This window comes from Pagrus major, chromosome 2, assembly GCF_040436345.1.
Source record: "Pagrus major chromosome 2, Pma_NU_1.0".
Classification (NCBI taxonomy): Eukaryota; Metazoa; Chordata; class Actinopteri; order Spariformes; family Sparidae; genus Pagrus; species Pagrus major.
Genome location: NC_133216.1, coordinates 35,495,523 through 35,514,188, shown reverse-complemented (window position 1 = coordinate 35,514,188; position 18,666 = coordinate 35,495,523). Strand labels below are relative to the sequence as shown.

The 18,666-nt window shown below is 40.9% G+C and overlaps 2 pseudogenes; both read left to right on the top strand.

The window, feature by feature from the left end:
- Positions 1 to 3,020: 3,020 nt before the first annotated feature.
- LOC141016067 (gap junction delta-2 protein pseudogene) lies at positions 3,021 to 4,282 on the top strand (annotated as a pseudogene).
- Positions 4,283 to 13,931: 9,649 nt separating this feature from the next.
- Positions 13,932 to 15,107, top strand: LOC140991969 (general transcription factor II-I repeat domain-containing protein 2A-like; annotated as a pseudogene).
- The last annotated feature ends 3,559 nt before the right edge of the window (positions 15,108 to 18,666 follow it).

Here is an 18,666-nt window from a genome sequence, read left to right as displayed (position 1 = left end):
CCACCTGCTTTATATTTTGCAAGTACCTCTTGTGTTGCCATCGATCCATCGAGGCACGGACACAAGACTTCTGGGGGTGTCCTTTGGTGTCTGGCATTGGGATGTTGGCAGTGGATCCTTTAGGTCCTGTGGGTTGGGGGGATGGGGCTTCCATGGATCAGATTTGTTCCAGCATGTCCCACAGATGCTCGATCGGATTGGGATCTAGGGAATTTGGGGGCCAGGTCGACACCTTGGGCTCTATATCATGTTCCTTGGCTTGTTCCTGAGCAGTTTTTATAGTGTGTCAGGGCCCACTGTCTTGCTGGGGGGGCACTGCCATCAGGGAGTACCATTGCCATGAGGGGGTGTCCTTGGTCCATAATGGTGTTTGGATGGGTGCTGTGTGTCAAGTAGTATCCACATGAATGTCGGGACCCAAGGTTTACCAGCAGAACATTGCATTGTAACAAGATGATCACGGTTACTCACATCACCTGTCAATGATTTCAATGTTGTCACTGATCAGTGTATAGTAATGATTGTTTCAGAAACATCTGAGTTAGCTGTGGTGACGTAGCTTCACTCTGCCACTATGCATTGACAGTGCCTATAAAAAATATTCACCACCTTGGATGTTTTCCCCTTGTATTGCTTTTATAAACGGAATCATGGTCAAATATAATCAATATATAATTTGTCTAGGTGCTGTATCGTAGGCTCTGAAACTCTCTTGGATGAGAGGTGAAATGTCCAGTTGCCTACGATACAGTACCTAGATTTACCATGACCTGGATGACTGAGATCCTTCATCAACATAAATATATGATTTGGCTTTTTTGACAAAAAAAAATACGAAAAAAAACTTTCGAAAAACACATTTCAACAAATGGATGACAATTAATTGAAAATATAGCATGTAAAATTAAGTGATTGCTTAAGTATTCATCCCCTTCAAGTCAGTATTTAGTAGATGCACCTTTGGCTGAAATCCCAGCACTGAGTCTGTGTGGATAGGTCTCAATCAGGCTTGCACATCTGGAAACTGCAATTTTACTCCATTCTTCTTTGCAAAACTGGTCAAGCTATGTCAGTTTGCACAGGGATTGGGCATGGACAGCCCTTTTTAAGTCCAGCCACAAATTCTCTATTGGATTGAGGTCTGGGCTTTGACTCAGCCACTCCAGAACATTCACCTTGTTGTCTTAAAAACATTTCTGTGTAGCTTTCTCCATATGCTTCAAGTCATTGTCTTGCTTGAAAACAAATCTTCTCCCAAGCCGAGTTTTCTAGCTGACTGAATCAGGTTGTCCTCAAGGATTTCCCTATATTTTCCTACATTCATTTTACCCTCTACCTTACAAGCCTTCCAGGGCATGCTGCCAAGAATCATCCCCACAGCATGATGCTGCCACCATCATGCTTTATGGTGGGGAGGGTGTGTTTGTGGTGATGCACAGAGTTTGGTGTCCGCCAATGTAGCATCTGAGCTGCTGGCCAAAAAGCTAAATTTTGGTCTCATCAGACCAAAGAACTTTCTTCCAGTTGACCTTGGAGTCCACCCACATGCCTTTGGATGAAGTCTAGTCAAGCTTTCTTGAACAGTGACTTTCTCTTTGCCACTCTCATAAAGCTTTGACTGGTGAAGAACCCATGCAACAGTTGTTGTATGCAGTCTCTCTCATCTCAGCTGCTGAAGCTTTTTATCTCATAGGTGTCCTGGTGGCCTCCCTCACTAGTCTCCTTCTTGCATGGTCACTCAGTTTGTGAGGACGGCCTGCTCTCGGGAGATCTACATGTGCCATATTCCTTCCATTTCTTAATGATGGATTTAACTGAACTCCAGGGGATGTACAGTGACTTGGAAATGTCTTTGTATCCGTCACGATTTATACTTTTCAATAACACAGAGTTGCTTAGAATGTTCTTTTGTCTTCATGGTGTACTTGTAGCCAGAAATACTGATTAACAGTGACTCGACCTTTCAGACACAGGTGTCTTTATACTACAATCACTTGAGACACATTCACTGCACTCAGGTGATCTTCATTTCACTAAGTGTGAGACTACTAGCACCAATGGGCTGGACCTCTGTTGAATTGGGTCAGTCACTTTTAAGGGGGTGAATACTTATGCAATCACTTCTTTTACATTCTATATTTTAATTGATTGACATTCCTTTGTAGAAATTAGGTAGGGTTTTTTTGTAAATGTTTTGGCAAAAAAGCCAAATTATATTGACCATGATTCCATTTATAAAAGCAATTAAAGGGGACACATTCAAGGGTGAATACTTTTTATAGGCACTTTAAATTCTGTATGCTGATGGTGCTGGGTGGCAGACGCATCATTAAAGCCTCATGTAGATGTGTAGGAAAATATGAGGTTCACAGATGATATACAGATTATTTGATTTTAAAAACATTACATTCGGCTGGACTTGTTTTCACTAGCATGGATCATGCCAGAAGAATGTGAGTTTAAAGGTTTAATTCAATGAGGGGAAATTGGTTGTTGAGGACGGATTAATGGATGTGAGGAAGGGAATTAATGTGAGAGAAGAAGTTGTCTGTTTAGGCCAGTCTAGAATGTATATATAGGCAACTGAGGGGAGGAGAGGGCTCAGTGTGTTGGGATCCATTTTGGGAGTTAAGCCATCCAAGCCATCCAAGTACTGGCCTCGGACACTACCTGGAATAGGAGAGATGTGAGATGTATGTGCAGGATTGAATACAAGAGGCTGAATGGATGTGAATGGTGATCGGCAGAGGCAGGGTTGAGGTACGTAGATAAATGGATGATCGAGAGGGTGAGAGAAAGGGAGTGTGGATTAATTACTTAACTTAATTTGTTTTTCCAACAACTTCCCTATCATTGTTGATGGTTAACAACATCTAAAGTGGGTTATAGTGGGATGTTGGACATGATTTTTTTCTGCTTTCAAAGACGGACAAGAAAGAAAATGTCTGTTCAAACCACTGAAACACAATATTGGTAACACTTAATACACTATCTTTTATTTTTCTCTCTAAGGTTAAGCCATGGGTGATTGGTCCATACTTGGTCGCTTCCTGTCTGAGGTCCAGAACCATTCTACAGTGATAGGAAAAATCTGGCTCACTATGCTGCTCATTTTCCGTATCCTGCTGGTGGCCTTGGTCGGTGACGCTGTGTACAGTGACGAGCAGTCCAAGTTCACCTGTAACACTCAGCAGCCAGGATGCAACAATGTCTGCTACGACACCTTTGCTCCTGTTTCGCATCTACGGTTCTGGGTCTTCCAAATTGTGCTAGTCTCTACTCCATCCATCTTCTATATAGTTTTTGTTCTGCATAAGATTGCCAAGGATGAGAAGTTGGATGGCCAAAAGGCACAAGTAGCACAGAGGCCTCCCAGACAGATATGTCAGCACATGGGAAAGGATTGCATGGAAGCAATGAGGGGTGGCATGCCTACCTACTGTCCTCACTACAGGGAGGAATGGGATGCAAAGGACAGGGACGGTGTAGAACAAAGCTTTTTGGAGGAGGACTATGGCGAGGTAGGAGAAGACCCCACCCAGCAGTCCAACCAGGTTCTGCTCATCTACATTCTTCACGTGTTACTACGATCAGTCATGGAAATAACATTCCTGGTAGGCCAGTACTTCTTATTTGGGTTTGAGGTGCCTCACCTGTATCGCTGTGAGACCTACCCTTGCCCTACTCGTACAGACTGCTTTGTGTCTCGTGCCACTGAAAAAACCATCTTCCTGAACTTCATGTTCAGCATCAGCTTGGGGTGCTTTGTGCTCAACATTGCGGAGCTCCACTATTTGGGCTGGATCTACATTTTCCGCATCCTCTGCTCAGCGTGCTCCAATTGCTGCAGTCAGGAGAGGGACACCATGAGACTCTACTCAAACCACAACCCACTTCTTCTACAGCTAAGGCATTCTCTGAGGGGCCAACTGGTTTTGCAGACCCCAGCCGACATGTCCCCAGAGAAGACTGGAGGCCTGCTAACACATGCACCGGCTATCTCCTTCGAGACAGACTCAACTGTAGAATGCACCTCCAAGAGAAGCCCAGAAAGCAGAGATAGAGTCAAGGTCAAGCTGGCCAACATGGCCAGGCTGGGACGAACTAAGAAGTCTTGGCTATGAGAGTGATATTTTTCTGTAATGCTATTATATTTTTGATAACTTGATGATAACATAACACATACCATACACGCAATTGTAAACATAGACACTTTACAAACTTTCAAACATTGTGGTCAAAATTGCTACCTGGAATTTCTAATGTGATGCAAGAATTTGAAGCAGGGTGGTGAGGGTTGTTATATCAAGAGACAACGAGATGAAGCTATTTATTTAGCTTTGTCCTATGTGCACAATGCATGGTAATTGTATATTTATTTTCATAATGATTATTGTGTTGAGTGCCAATTAAACAAAGAGTAAGTCATCTTAAACAAAACAAAACACAATAATCATTATGAAAATAAATATACAATACAAATATGCATTGTGCACATAGAACAAAGCTAAATAAATAGCTTCATCTCGTTGTCTCCTGATATAACAACCCTCAAAACAAAACAATCTGCACAGAGGAAGAAGGGGAAACTCAAGTGCTGTCTCTTTTTCATTTTGTCCTTCAAAACCTTTATCCTTTGTAATTACATTTATATTGGCTAACTCTCCACCTCATGATTTATGGCCAATGCCAGCCTTCATTGCTAGTGTACAAAGAACAGTGCCCTTTATATAGTGAGGTGGAATGTTGTCAGTTCAGACAGTGAGTTTGAAGAAGACCAGCCAGCTCCAAAACGAGCCCATCAGCAGCCAGCCACAGGATCAGGGGTCTCATTTATAAAACACTGGTAGGATCCATACTAAAAGTGTATATGCGCCCAAAAGCCGAAAATGGCATGCGGCAAAAAATATTCAGATTTATAAAACCTGGTGCACACCCAACAATGCGCAATTTACTTTTATAAATCCCAAATCAACCTGGAAATGTGCGCACATGGATCCGCCTCATATATGTTGATATATGATCAATGGTTTTTTATAGTAAATCATGGCCATAAATAACTTTTGATATGAAGTGAAATCAAATGTGAGATGTATCACTATGCACAGAATAATGCCTCTCACATTTAATTTCTACAATCTGCTTCAATTCACCAACTCACCGTTTGTGTCGCCAATTCCCCTTGCCTACAAAATGTCTGTATGCATGAGTCAGAGTTGGCTTACAGGTGCGCACATTCTCCTGTCAAGTTTGTTTTTATAGATCACAACTTTTGCGTGGGAAGTGGTGTCTTTCAGGCCCAATTTTGCTTACGCAACCTTTATAAATGAAACCCCCTGCCATCAGCAGCCAGCCACTATGCCCATCTCTGGCTCTACTGGCAGAAACTATCTGTTCAATGGGGCTCGTGTTATATACCGACATGAATGTGTTCAATTTCAAATTAAGTTCAAAGAAATAAACATCAATAGTGATGAACAACCTTGTTTCATTTATAATTGTTCAAGGTAAACATGTTTTTTCCCCCTCTCTATCTTGATTATTATGGATTTCTCTATTTTAATCACAAAAAAGAAATGGCACTTTTACTCATAAATGTGATCTAACAGAGGAAAATAACAAATTTACCATATATGCTGTCTATATTGTAATTGCGATAAAGTAAACATATTTTAAGTATTTTTACATAAATTGTTTTGGCTGTATTGATTAAAAAACCCAATAATGCGATGGGTTCACATTGGTTGAGTAACAAAAACAAGACCACCACACAAAGATTAACTTTGCCTTAACTTTCCTAAACCAACGACCCAATATTCGCACCTACTCCACATAGTTCTTCCCCAGCTGTGTGGAGGTAAGAAAGCAGGTGGACTTTGAACTTTTTCTTTGTCTAAAGAATGGAAGAAGAGAGCCCTCTCTTTTTCCATTTCCATTAAATAGTACGTAGTGTGGAAATGAAGTACAGCTTTTGATTCATGCTTCTGTCCAGTCCTTTATTATTTTTCTGTATGAGGATACATGTATTTACAACCACAGAAATCTAAAAAGTTTGGGTTTTGTACAATGGTGCCTAGCAGTTTTTTTGCATACCTTGTATTGCATGCAAAATTGGGTTTTGAGAACATATCTCATATGTGGTACATGAATGGTGTATTAAGCTTTGATTTTCTCTGCCTGTATTAAAACACAAAAACCACTTTTGAGACCATGGAATTCCACTAATGGTGCCTTTTGGTTTTGATTTTTTTTTTTTTTTTTTTTTTCAGAAGCTTTTAGTGTGCTGTGATTATGGAGTCTGGAGTGCACCACTAGAATTATAGATTTTCAGAGTGATATTTATTCAAACTTCAAAATTCTTGGCCCCCATCTTGGCTCCATATTTGAGGAATATCTTTTTTTGTTTTGCTGTGTATATTTGTGTTGTCAGTCTACCATTTATCCATAGCAAAGTGCTATATATTTCCAGTATCTAGTAACTTCAAAAAAGCTGTGTTCAGTTAAAACCTGAGTACAAAGACATTCTAAAATGTTCTCTCTTTTCACACAAAATTATTCAAAACTACTGGCTACTGATAGAAACTTTGTTTTGTCATATACTTCATATTTTTTAATACAGTAACACTGTTTTTAAAAGGGGAGCTCTAGTTGTTATTTTGCAGGTTGCATTTGGCTGTCATTAACTGTTGACTCAACAGAAGTTGTCCACACTCCCACAACTAAACAAAAACATCAGTTTGTACCAAAATCCCTATATAGTTCTGTCTGTTTCAAATGTCACCCTGCTGCTTCTGCTGTGTTATATTATCAAACATGATTGCACAAAAAAATGTGCAAATGTGAGAGAAAGAGAGAGAGATAGAGATAGATAGATAGATAGATAGATAGATAGATAGATAGATAGATAGATAGATAGACAGATAGATAGATAGATAGATAGATAGATAGATAGATAGATAGATAGATGGGGGGGGGGGGGGGGGGGGGGGGTATTTTTAGGACCCAAATGCAGAGAACGGAGACAGGAAGTCAGTGAGTAAAAGATTTATTTTACAAACCAATTTCCAGAGGGTAATGTGGAGGAGACCAGACAGGCAGGCAGGCAAGCAGTCAAGCAAGCAAATAGGGTTGACTGGAGCCGGCGGGGAGGAACTCAGGAGAGCAGGCGAGCAGGAAGCAGAGCAGAAAGGCACTGGAGGTTTCTGCAGACGAGCTGACAAGGATATAAGCATAAGCACAAAAGCACTTGCAGAAACAAGAAATACTTTTACTGCTATCTAGAAATAATGATGAGTGGCACAACGTAGTCACCATACGGGACATCGATGACGAATCTAGCGCAGAAGTGGTGGAGAGACCAGGTAGATGCTGCATTCCAGTTACATGGGAGACCATTCGCCCGAGTTGCTCTTATGCGAGAACGTGACATCATATCCTGGCTTGTAGCACATAGCGTTCCTGTTTTTCATCGCTACACAACGAGTCAGAAGAACATGGACGCCATCAGGGCAGTAGCAGGCTAGTCATTGTTATTGTTATTGTTAGCTACATTAGCCTCTTTAGCAAACCAGCTCGAAAACAAAACTTTACATTGTATTGCACCCACAGCAAGACCGTGCAATGCATAAATTGGTGAACGGATTAAAGCAGCAATGTAATCAAGTGTGTAAGAGCATTTAAAATCGACATTAAAATGACGAACGTGGTATAAATACATCAATTAAGGGCGCAGCCATCTTTGTTTGTCTAGTCATTTGTCTATCCTCGCTCTACTCGGTGTACTCTCAGGAAGACCGAGTCGGACAGTGGATATTCCGACCAAAAGGGGGCATGCCTCGGTGAAATGTTGCGAGACAGCTGCGAGATTTCCCACTTTGCAACTCAGGCGAGTGGTCTCCCATGTAACTGGAATGCAGCATTAAGCCGGAGGGTGATGAGTTGATCAGATGCAGGTGCGCCACTCTGCTGCCACTGCAACTGCCACGCCCACACACACACACACGCACACACACACACAGGAGAAGGAGCAGGAGTAGGTGAGGGAGAAAAGGAGGGGAGGGGGGGAGCAGATAGGGAGAACAGAACACAGAAAAACAACCAGACTGCCATAGTAGCACCGTGACAATCTCGTGTTTAGAAAATTAAAAAAGCATTATTTTAGGTGTGTGCCATATCATCCGTTTACAGACTGTTATAGTATGATTTTTATGTTCATTTTGTCTTTGTCATTAAACCCAGTACAGGAAACAGGAAATGGAGTTCATAAAAGAGAAAGATATAATGTAAAAACAAAATTTCTTGACATGAAGTCCAGTTTCCAGTTTTAATAAGATAAAAATATGTAACACAGCAATTCATAACATCCAACACTCTACTATCAGTAGCCTTGTGGTGCCTAATGTTCTCTTCCATCTCATCAAAACAATCTCCACTGGCTCCACTGCTGTCTTATGTTTTCTGTTTGCATGTAGCTCTGCTTTATACCATTCTCCACCAAAACTATGTAACCCCAATGACCAATGACCTGTTTCCCCACTTGACCTTCCTCGCAACAATCGTAATAGACAATCGAGGATTGACAAGGTGCCTTTCTCTTCCTTCAATATTAAATCCCTCTTGTATTGGTGGGACAGTTGCGACTCCTTCTGGGTCCTGGCAGAGTGTGTCTAACACCAGTCCCAATATTCCAACAGACCAAAATCACTGTAAAAATGAATTCCAATCAATTACTAGAAAACAGACGTGCAAAGAAACACATTAGTTTATTTTATGGTCTTTCTCAAAGTTGCATTTTCATTTTCACTCCCTCACAAATTATGCACTTACAATGTTAAATATGTAGATTTTAAAAATCCATATAATTCTGCTTTAATAATGTACGTATAAAAACATTTAATATATAAAGCAGAAATGTCATACATATTTTCCAATAGTATGTCATTATAACTGGTGACAAATTGATGACATATCTACAGCAATTCAACAGCATGGTCAACATCTTTAAGGGGTAGACTGTAAGGTCACATCAGATTCTTGCCATCTTCTCTGAATGCAGTGTTTTTCCAATTTTCAGCAGAGAGTTCTCAATTCTACAGTGGTTAGCAGTAAATATTTGTAACATTACTTACACACTTGATCAGACAACAGTAACAATCAGATACTGCTGACTGACAGTTTCATCCTCGATATACAACACCTGAGTCCCGCAAGTCTGTACGTTACAAAAAATAGTAGTACAGCGCAACAATTCTGTAGTTACCAACAAGAAAGTATTTCTGTGGTACACATGACCAAACACTGTATAAGTTATAAGGGAAGCCCAGGTGGTTATTGATAATTAATCACACCATACTCATTCATTGCTGCATTTTAGCAACTCATCATTTATAACATCATTGTGACAGTTTCCTACAACAATATGCTATGTTATTGTCTGGCTCATATGCCATCATAATTTTTCCATTGCATCTGCTGGCCTCTATTCCATTTGACTCGGCACGATCGCCTGGTGTGGCCAGGGTTTTGCATTTCCACCAAAACTGGGCTACCTGCTTGAAGCTGTGTCTTAATCCCCGCAATACTATTGAATAATCACTAGCCCCTTTTAGATAGAAAATGCACCACATTTGCAGCCAGGTAAAGGCTGCAATCTGTCACCTTGTCTATGTAAAACGAAGGTGTAATATTCCTCCTTTGCAAAAAAGCCGCCACTGGGGTAGGCGTAAACATGTGACGTGACGTGAAGCACGAAGTTGGGCGTGAACAGTGACATAAAACAACTGCTTTTTCTCCCGGTGAAAGCCACGTCGGCTAAGCTCCTCTGGGACCTTTTCGTACAAAATACCATCTTTCACAGTCCCCATGATCTGGTTGTTAATGATTCTCTCGACTGTGATGGTTAGCATCTCCCGGATCTCAGCGGCTTTTCAGTTGCTCATCTTGACGTCCGTGGATGAAGTGATGAACTGACAACTGTGATTAGCTGTTTCCTGCTTTTAAAACTCCCGGCTGTGGGTCGCACAACAGTGCACACGTCATCGACACCTCCGCCCATGTCACGCAATTGCCGGCACATCGACGCCTTGGATTTACATAGCAATGGAGGTGGCAAAAAGTGTACCCTCCGAGGCGTCATATTAGCGGACTAAATCAGACCCCCAATATGCCGCGGTCTGTCTAAATTCACGGAGCTAGCCGCAAAAAGGACAGCCAAATTGGCGGCTTGCTGTCCAGTATAAAAACGGCTTCTGAGACGGTGGAAGTCGTCACTTTCCAGGATGTTTGGTGGTCAGGATCTCAATCACAACACATTATAACAGCATCCATATGATTATAAACACTCAGCAGGAATAGGGCTACTGAAGTACATTCCTTGGTAAGTATTGTTAGCCCTTTTCACACAGAGAATTATCGCTGCAGCGGCCGTTGGTTGTTCACACAGAGCCAAGCATCTCCGGCATAAAGACGCACTAGTGTGTAATTCACACAGAAAGCCGGCGCCATGGCTCCAAAAGAGGCGTGACAGTACACGTCATGATGATGATGTGTGTTTTTTTCAACATGTTTCCTGGTGTCCACCTGTTAAACATGTACCTGCTGACTGTTTATAATCCTTTGGATGCAGTTATAATGAGTTGTGATTGAGATCGTGACCCACCAAACAATTACATAATCACCATCAGTAAACAGGATGCTGTCTCACTTGTGGGGAGGGATGTTGTTTTCTGGGGGAAAGTTCACTGAAGTCTAGGTCGGGAGGGCTGACCGTCGCAGTGATTGTTCTCACTTCGACAAACACTTGGTGAGTTAAAGTTTTTTGCCGGGGACAGACGCTGTTTTTCCAGCAGAAATGTGACGAAGAGTCGGTCGGACAGACACTTACCCACGTATAACTGCGTTTTTTTTTTCTCATGTAAGTTGCCAAAGACACTACCAGTTACTACGTTACTCCTTACTACTTGTTTGGTCCTGTAACATTGTTTTGTGGGACATTTCTCTTTATTCTGTTGAGTGAAGGACCTGTTCAGTTATCAGACAGTGAGCACCATCAGATCGACACGCCCCCACTCCACGGCACCGGCTTATCCGTTCAAACTGGTTCGGTTCGCCAATGCATAGAAAATGTTTTTTAAATAAAATTATACAAGTACAAGCAGGAAAATGTACTATAGGAAATCCCATCTGATCTCAGGCAAACTCAGTGTCCTCTTTAAATCTCCTCCTAAGACTCACTTTTATCTCACGTTTTTTTCATAACTGATGGTATTTGTTGTAACTATTTAAATGAGTATATCTTGTTTAAAGCTTAAGTTTTGGATCTTATTTTCTTTTATTGACTTTTTTATTGTAAAGAACTTTAACTTTGTTTTCAAAAGGTGCTATATAAATAAAGGATTTTACTGTTGTAGTTGTGATGGAGGTCACTTTGAACTATTTTATAAAGAACTGCAAGTAATGATAATTTTCCTTATGGATTAATCTGTTAATTATTTTTTCCATGAATTCAGTGTTTGCACTTGTACTCACACCTCTAATATATTTATCTCATCTTTTGCAGTTTGATCAGCATTAAGCTACTTGTGGCAACCTCCTAGTGATTATAAGTAATAGTCTACTTGCTCAATACTGGCACAAGCTGGTTTGTATCATTGTCATTTGTGATGTGCTAATTCTCATTCTCTTTTTTAGGATGGATGTGGCAGTGCAAAGTATGCAGTTTGGAACTATTCTAGAAGATATCTGTTGTTACAACATTTCAGGCAAACTCATGGGCATTTTAGGGGAAGTTTTCGGTATCCATGTTCATACATGGATTGCCCTTGTACATTTAATACATGGAATAAGCTTTTGAACCACACATACAAAACACATGGTAAACAGCAAACTCCAAAGCCAGTAGAATGATTGACATTTCAGTGTCACGTGTGCTCCTGCAAAGAGCTAGCAACGGAGAGAGCCTTTTTTCAACATATAAATGGACATCTCAGGCATGATGAAACTGTTCAATGTTTGTTTTTAGAATGCACATTTAAAACAAACGTTTACAGTACATTCAATACACACAAAAACAGGAAACACAACCAACATTCATTAAAAGACTTTAAACTAATGTCATTAAGGCCAGTTACATGAGTTGGACAACTCTGCAGGTGGACCAACAGAGTCTGTGGATAAAGGTCACGAAAGTGATACACTAAGTCGTGATGATGCTGCAGAATTGCACCTGCCAATTTTTATTGAAGAGAAAATTGCTTGCATTTTATTGAAGTTGGAAAATGTTGTTCATATTCCAAAGACAGTAATTGACGAGGTCCTTTCTGAACTTCACTACATATTAAGTACAGAATCTTTGCCTTTCACAAAAGCTACTGTTTCTGACGTATTCCAAAGTCATAAACTTCAAATTGAAGAGTCACTAGTTGATGAGCTTTCCACTGTTCTATGCAAATCTAATCCATTGGGCATAGCTATTGCAAAGGGTGGCCCTCTTGCCACTGCGTATAAACGTACGCAGTACTATACCTCTGATTTTGGTGTTTTAGAGCCAGTTGAGTACATACTAGATGCCCAGGGAAACAGGACATTTCAGTACATCCCTATTCTAGAATCTTTGCAACAATTGATTTCTCATAAAGGTTTCCTTGAATATCTTGATACTCCAAGAATACAAGACCAGTCATTGGCTGGTCTCCAGGAGTACAGAACCATAAGAGATGGTGAAAAATCCTTTTCTGTCTGAAGGTTTGAGAATAGCAGTAAATCTTTAAGTTGATGATTTTGAGATTTGTAACCCTCTTGGAACATCTTGTAAGAAACATAAACTCTGTGGTGTCTATTCGGTTTTGGGTAATCTGCCACCAGGTTCCCATTCAACACTAACTTCAATCTATTTAGCTGTTCTATGCAAATATGATGATGTCAAGGCCTATGGCTATGAAAAGGTGTTGAAGCCTCTCTTGCAAGACTTAAAAATATTAGAACAGCACGGCCCTTTTATTTCTCAGCTTGGTCAGGTACTGTCCAGTGTGTAATAGCTGACAATCTTGGAGCACATGGGCTAGGTCAGGCATGGGCAAACTACGGCCCGCGGGCCATATACGGCCCGTTGGGCTTTTTAATCCGGCCCACCGAACCTGTCTAAATTATATTTAAATTATATTTTCAAACCTTATTTATTTGGCATTTTCCCTGCAATGCCTGCGTTTCCCCAGTAGATGGCACACCCCATGTACATTGGCCTTTTTTGGGTGTATTTACTCTCTTGGTCTCAGCTTTGCCCTTTGAACCCTTCCATAAAAATGAGTGGTCCAAAGAAAAGAAAAGTGGACAGTGAGTGCCGAGTGTTTAATAAAGAGTGGACAACAAAATATTTTTTCACTGAAGTCCGATCAACAGCTGTTTGTCTGATATGCCAAGAAACGGTCGCAGTATTCAAAGAGTATAATATCAGCCGTCACTTTGCTACTAAGCATGCTAACTATGCTAGCAAGCAGTCAACGCAAGAACGGACGGCTACTGCTGAGAGGTTGACAGCTAATTTACAGACTCAGCAAAGCTTTTTTCAACGACAAACTGCGATTCAAAAGTCAAGTACCGAGGCAAGTTTTTTGCTGGCATTCAAACTAGCAAAGGCTAGCAAGCCTTTCTCCGAAGGCGAGTTTTTGAAAGAATGCATGATAGAGACAGCAGGGCTCTTGTGTCCGGAGAGCAAAGCCAAGTTTGAAAAGGTCAGTTTATCACGCAGGACAGTGACTCGCCGCGTGGAACTGATTGATGAAGACATAGCCAGCGAGTTAAACAAAAAGGCTGAGTCCTTTAATTCATATTCACTGGCATTGGATGAAAGTAACGATATAAAAGACACTGCTCAGCTCCTTATTTTTATCCGAGGGATTAATGACAGTTTTGAGATAACGGAGGAGTTTTTGGCCATGGAGTCCCTGAAAGGACAAACCCGGGGAGAGGACTTGTATGACCGGGTGTCTGCTGTCATCGAAAGAATGAAGCTACCTTGGAGTAAACTTGCCAACGTCACCACGGATGGATCGCCAAATTTAACTGGAAAACACGTCGGGCTGCTGAAAAGAATCCAGGATAAAGTGAAAGAGGAAAACCCTGAACAGGATGTTATTTTCCTTCACTGCATCATCCATCAGGAGTCTCTGTGTAAATCCGTATTGCAGCTTAATCATGTCGTTAATCCAGTTGTAAAACTTGTTAACTTCATACGAGCGAGGGGACTTCAGCATCGTCAGTTTATTACGTTCCTTGAGGAAACCGATGCGGATCACCAGGACTTGCTTTACCACTCTCGTGTCCGCTGGTTAAGTTTGGGCAAAGTGTTTCAACGAGTGTAGGAGCTGAAAGAGGAGATCAGCGCATTTTTGGAGTTAATGGGGAAATCCGATGACTTTCCTGAGCTGAGGGACAATAACTGGCTCTGTGACTTTGCGTATGCTGTGGACATATTTTCACACATGAATGAACTGAATGTGAAGCTACAGGGGAAAGATCAGTTTGTACATGACATGTACACAAATGTGAGAGCCTTCAAATCCAAGCTGACCTTATTCTCCAGACAACTTTCAAACAAATCTTACGCTCATTTCCCCACATTAGCCATGCAGAAAGAGGCCCCCCGAAACGCGAAGAAATACAGCAAATCACTGGATGACCTACACAGAGAATTCTGCCGTCGGTTCTCTGATTTTGAAAAAATTGAAAAGTCACTTCAGTTGGTGTCCTGTCCCCTATCACAAGATCCTGAAGCAGCACCACAGGAGCTGCAGTTAGAACTGATCGATCTTCAGTCTGACTCCGTGTTGAAGGAGAAGTTCAACTCTCTTAAACTGAATGACTTTCATGCTTCACTTGATGAGGCCAAGTTTCCAAACCTGCGGAGGACGGCACAGAAGATGCTAGCATTGTTTGGCTCGACCTACGTGTGTGAGCAGACATTCAGCCTCATGAACATCAACAAAGCCCGTCACAGATCTAAGTTAACGGACCAACACCTCAGATCTATCCTGAGAATTGCCACAACAAAACTTACTCCAGACTTTGATGCACTGGCAAAAAAGGGAGACCAACAACACTGTTCCCACTGAAAATGAATGTGAGTTTCTCTACTGTGTTGTGAAAAAAATGCATTTTGAAAATAGCATGATAGTAGTTTTTTTTTGTGAAATATTTTTTTACTGCCGTTAATAAATGCATTTTTTTTTTCTCAAAAAGCCTTGCATATCCATGTTTTACTACCTATTAAAGGCCAAAACCTTTTATGCAATGGCCTTTACATGTCATTTATATTACTTCACACAAACACTACATCCATCTGCTCCTGGCACGGCCCCTCTGTCAAATTTTAGAACCCATTGTGGCCCACGACTCAAAAAGTTTGCCCACCCCTGGGCTAGGTGGATTTGTTGAGAGTTTTTCTGGTGGGTCAGTATGCAGGTTTTGTACTGGAGATAAATCAGAATTTCAAACTAAAGATGTCAAATCAGGTGCTTTCCAACTTTGACCTAAAGACCTCCATGATGTTCATGTCCAGTCTGCTCAGGAGAATGCAACTATTTGCTGTGGTGTCAAAAAACACTGTGTTTTAACAGAGCAGCTTTCGCATTTTCATGTTAGCACTGGCTATCCTCCTGACATTGTGCACGATCTTTGTGAGGGTGTTATTCCGGTCGAACTTGCACGCTGTATTGCTTTGTTGATCTCCAAAAAATTCTTCACTCTTGATGGCCTTAACACATTGATCCAGACATTTCCACACAAATGGGGGAACAAAACCAATCGCCCCATGCCATACCACGCTCTTTCACATCTAGCAACACTATGTGTCTAGGTGGGAACACGCATGAAAATTGGACCTTGCTAAGATTTCTTCCCTTTGTGATTGGGCAAATTTTACCAGAAGGTGAGCCAGCATGGCAGGTGATTCTGGATCTTAAGGACATAGTTGAGTTGGTTGTGGCTCCTGTTCACACAGAAGAGACCATTGCGTATCTTGAGGCAAGGATCTATGATCATAAACAGCGCTATCTTGAACTCTTTCCGCATTTCAAGCTCCTTCCAAAACATCACTATTTAGAGCACTATCCGCAAATGAATCGTTGCTTTGGACCTTTAAATGCACTGTTGACGATGAGATTCGAGGCTAAACATGACTTCTTCAAGAAGGTTGCTCGGTATACTAATTGCTTTAAGAATATACCTTGTTCACTAGCTATTAAACACCAGTTCATGCTTGCCTATTACACACATTCCTCTAATCTCGAGAAGTCATCCTTAGAGGTCACAGATGTCTCAATCATGCCTGTTGATGTCCTTAATGAGGGAGTAATGTCTACTCTAAAGCAGAGATTCCCAGATTTGACTGAGGTTCATATGGCAAAAAACGTGTCTTGCAGTGGTATACGTTACAGTGAGGGGATGCTTATTGTACAAGGATCTATAGATGGACTGCCTAAATTTAATGAGATCATTAAATTGTGCATTCTTGAAGAGAAGTTGTGTTTTCTAGTGAAAGATGTATGTGCTTGGTATATGGAGCATTATGGTGGATTTGAGCTGTCTGCCTCATCCACTAGAGAGGTTGCCCTAATTGAGTTTGGTGACTTGGTAGACCCATATCCCCTTGTGCCTTGTGGAGTACATGGTTGGAGGTTTGCGCATGGTAATGTTGAAAAGATTCATCCTCGTTAAAGGTTAGTGTCATTGTTAAACCCAAATAAGAAATGTTATTTTAATCTCCAATACAACCCTAATGTATTGGTTTCTTCTTCTCCTTATCCCTTGTTTTTCTACTCTAGATTAAAGTCGTTCGATAATGGCAGGTCCAGCCGTTCTGCGGATCATCTTTGGTGACGAGTCTGACTTAAGAAAACTGCCCCTGGATTCTGGAATTCCAGCAACAGTGGAAGAGCTACATACAATAATAGGGTTAGGGTTAAGACATTCTTTCAATTGAAGGAGGACTTCCAGTTGCAGTACATGGATGCTGACTTTAACGAGTTCATGAACCTTACGTCAGTGTTTGAAATTCAACATAAAAGTACACTGAAACTAATTTACATTCCTATCTCCTCACCTGTGGAGCCCTGCATCACTTTGTACACAGTAGACTCGTTTTTCAGGTCCCTAAAAGGCTGAATTTCAGCTACACCAAAAGAATACAGAGTTTGAGACAAATGGAACTTACTTCAACCCTGGCCCAAAGCTGAAAGGAGTTATCCTTGACGATCTAGCCCAAGAAATGATGAAATACACAAAATATCCAAAAGACTATCAGTGTGAAGAGATAGCAGCAGCTTTGACGAGGGCCCATCCTTGTCTGGGGCAGCTAGGATCCAAGACAGGATTTTGGGGATGGAAACAGTCACTTAAGTATAAAATGCAAAACTCTCGAACAAAGCTCGGGCGACTCAGACATCCTGAAATCTGTGTAAACTCCTTGAAGCACAAACGGGAAGGCCAAGGAAAAGCTGCAGCCAACATCAAGAAACCTAGAAAGGCTGAAGTGAACTACATTCCGCTGCACCCAAAAGGTGAAACAACAAAAAGCTTGGAGAATGAGAGAATTGCCCGATTGTCAGAACTGAAAAAGCGAGACAATGAAGTGGTGATAAAGGTGAAAATGGAAAAAACCTTCTCACACCGACGACTAGAGATCGTGGAGCAGAGGCCCATGATAGGCGAGTTCAAAACCAGATGGCCTGCCCTGTTTCAGCAGAGTGAAGTTAGCAAAAGTATATGTTTGTATGTGTTGACATGTTTTTATTATTGTCCTTGATGATTAATGGCTGCACAATCACAATTTGCCAACAAACAAGTAACAAATGAATGCATTTCCTTGGTTAATATTTTTCAGGTGAATGCAGAGTTCTTGCGGGTCACCACCAAGCCACTACAATCAAAGTTCATGTCACAGCTGGACCACTTCGCAGACAAGCTGATGCAGATCTTAAAGAGCAAAGGAGGAGCACAGGGGAAAAGGATCGAGAATGTTCTGGCGATCAAAGATTTGGTTAGTAGAAATGCATTTTCACTTGCCCTTCACAGTATTTGGGTAGTTATTTTAAAGGTTTCTTGTCTGAGCTGCTCTTATGCCTCACATTTTTGGCTGTTTTTTGAATAATAATTTTTCAGTAATTTTGTTTGTGCTCATGTCTAATAAATTGTGAAGCCAAAATACAAACACTCAGCTCCTCAATTCATTTAAACCTATTTAAAAAGTAATGTTTGATCCCATGGTAATTACAGTGTAAAATCATGCATTCTATTATATCAGGCTGTCAATCTAAAGTGCTGGTTTCAAAATTGTTGTTTTTACTATTTTCCATTAGAACCATTTTCTTGTGTTTGGCCTATGGGGCAAATGCTAGTATTTTCCTGGTTAAGGGGCATTGTTGTATAGGGCTGGGTATCGTTCGAAATTTTTCAATACGATGCCAGTTTCGATACGTTGACTTCGATACCATGTTTTATTTCAACATCAATAAAAAACAAAACTTTTTTTTCTACTTAATTGTGAATTAAATCAGTTATTAAAATGTTATCAAAACAAAACCCTTTTGCCACAACGTGAACATATTCTAAACAAACAACAGGTCAATATTGAACTAACAGAGAACAAACTAATTTAATGTTTACATTTAACAT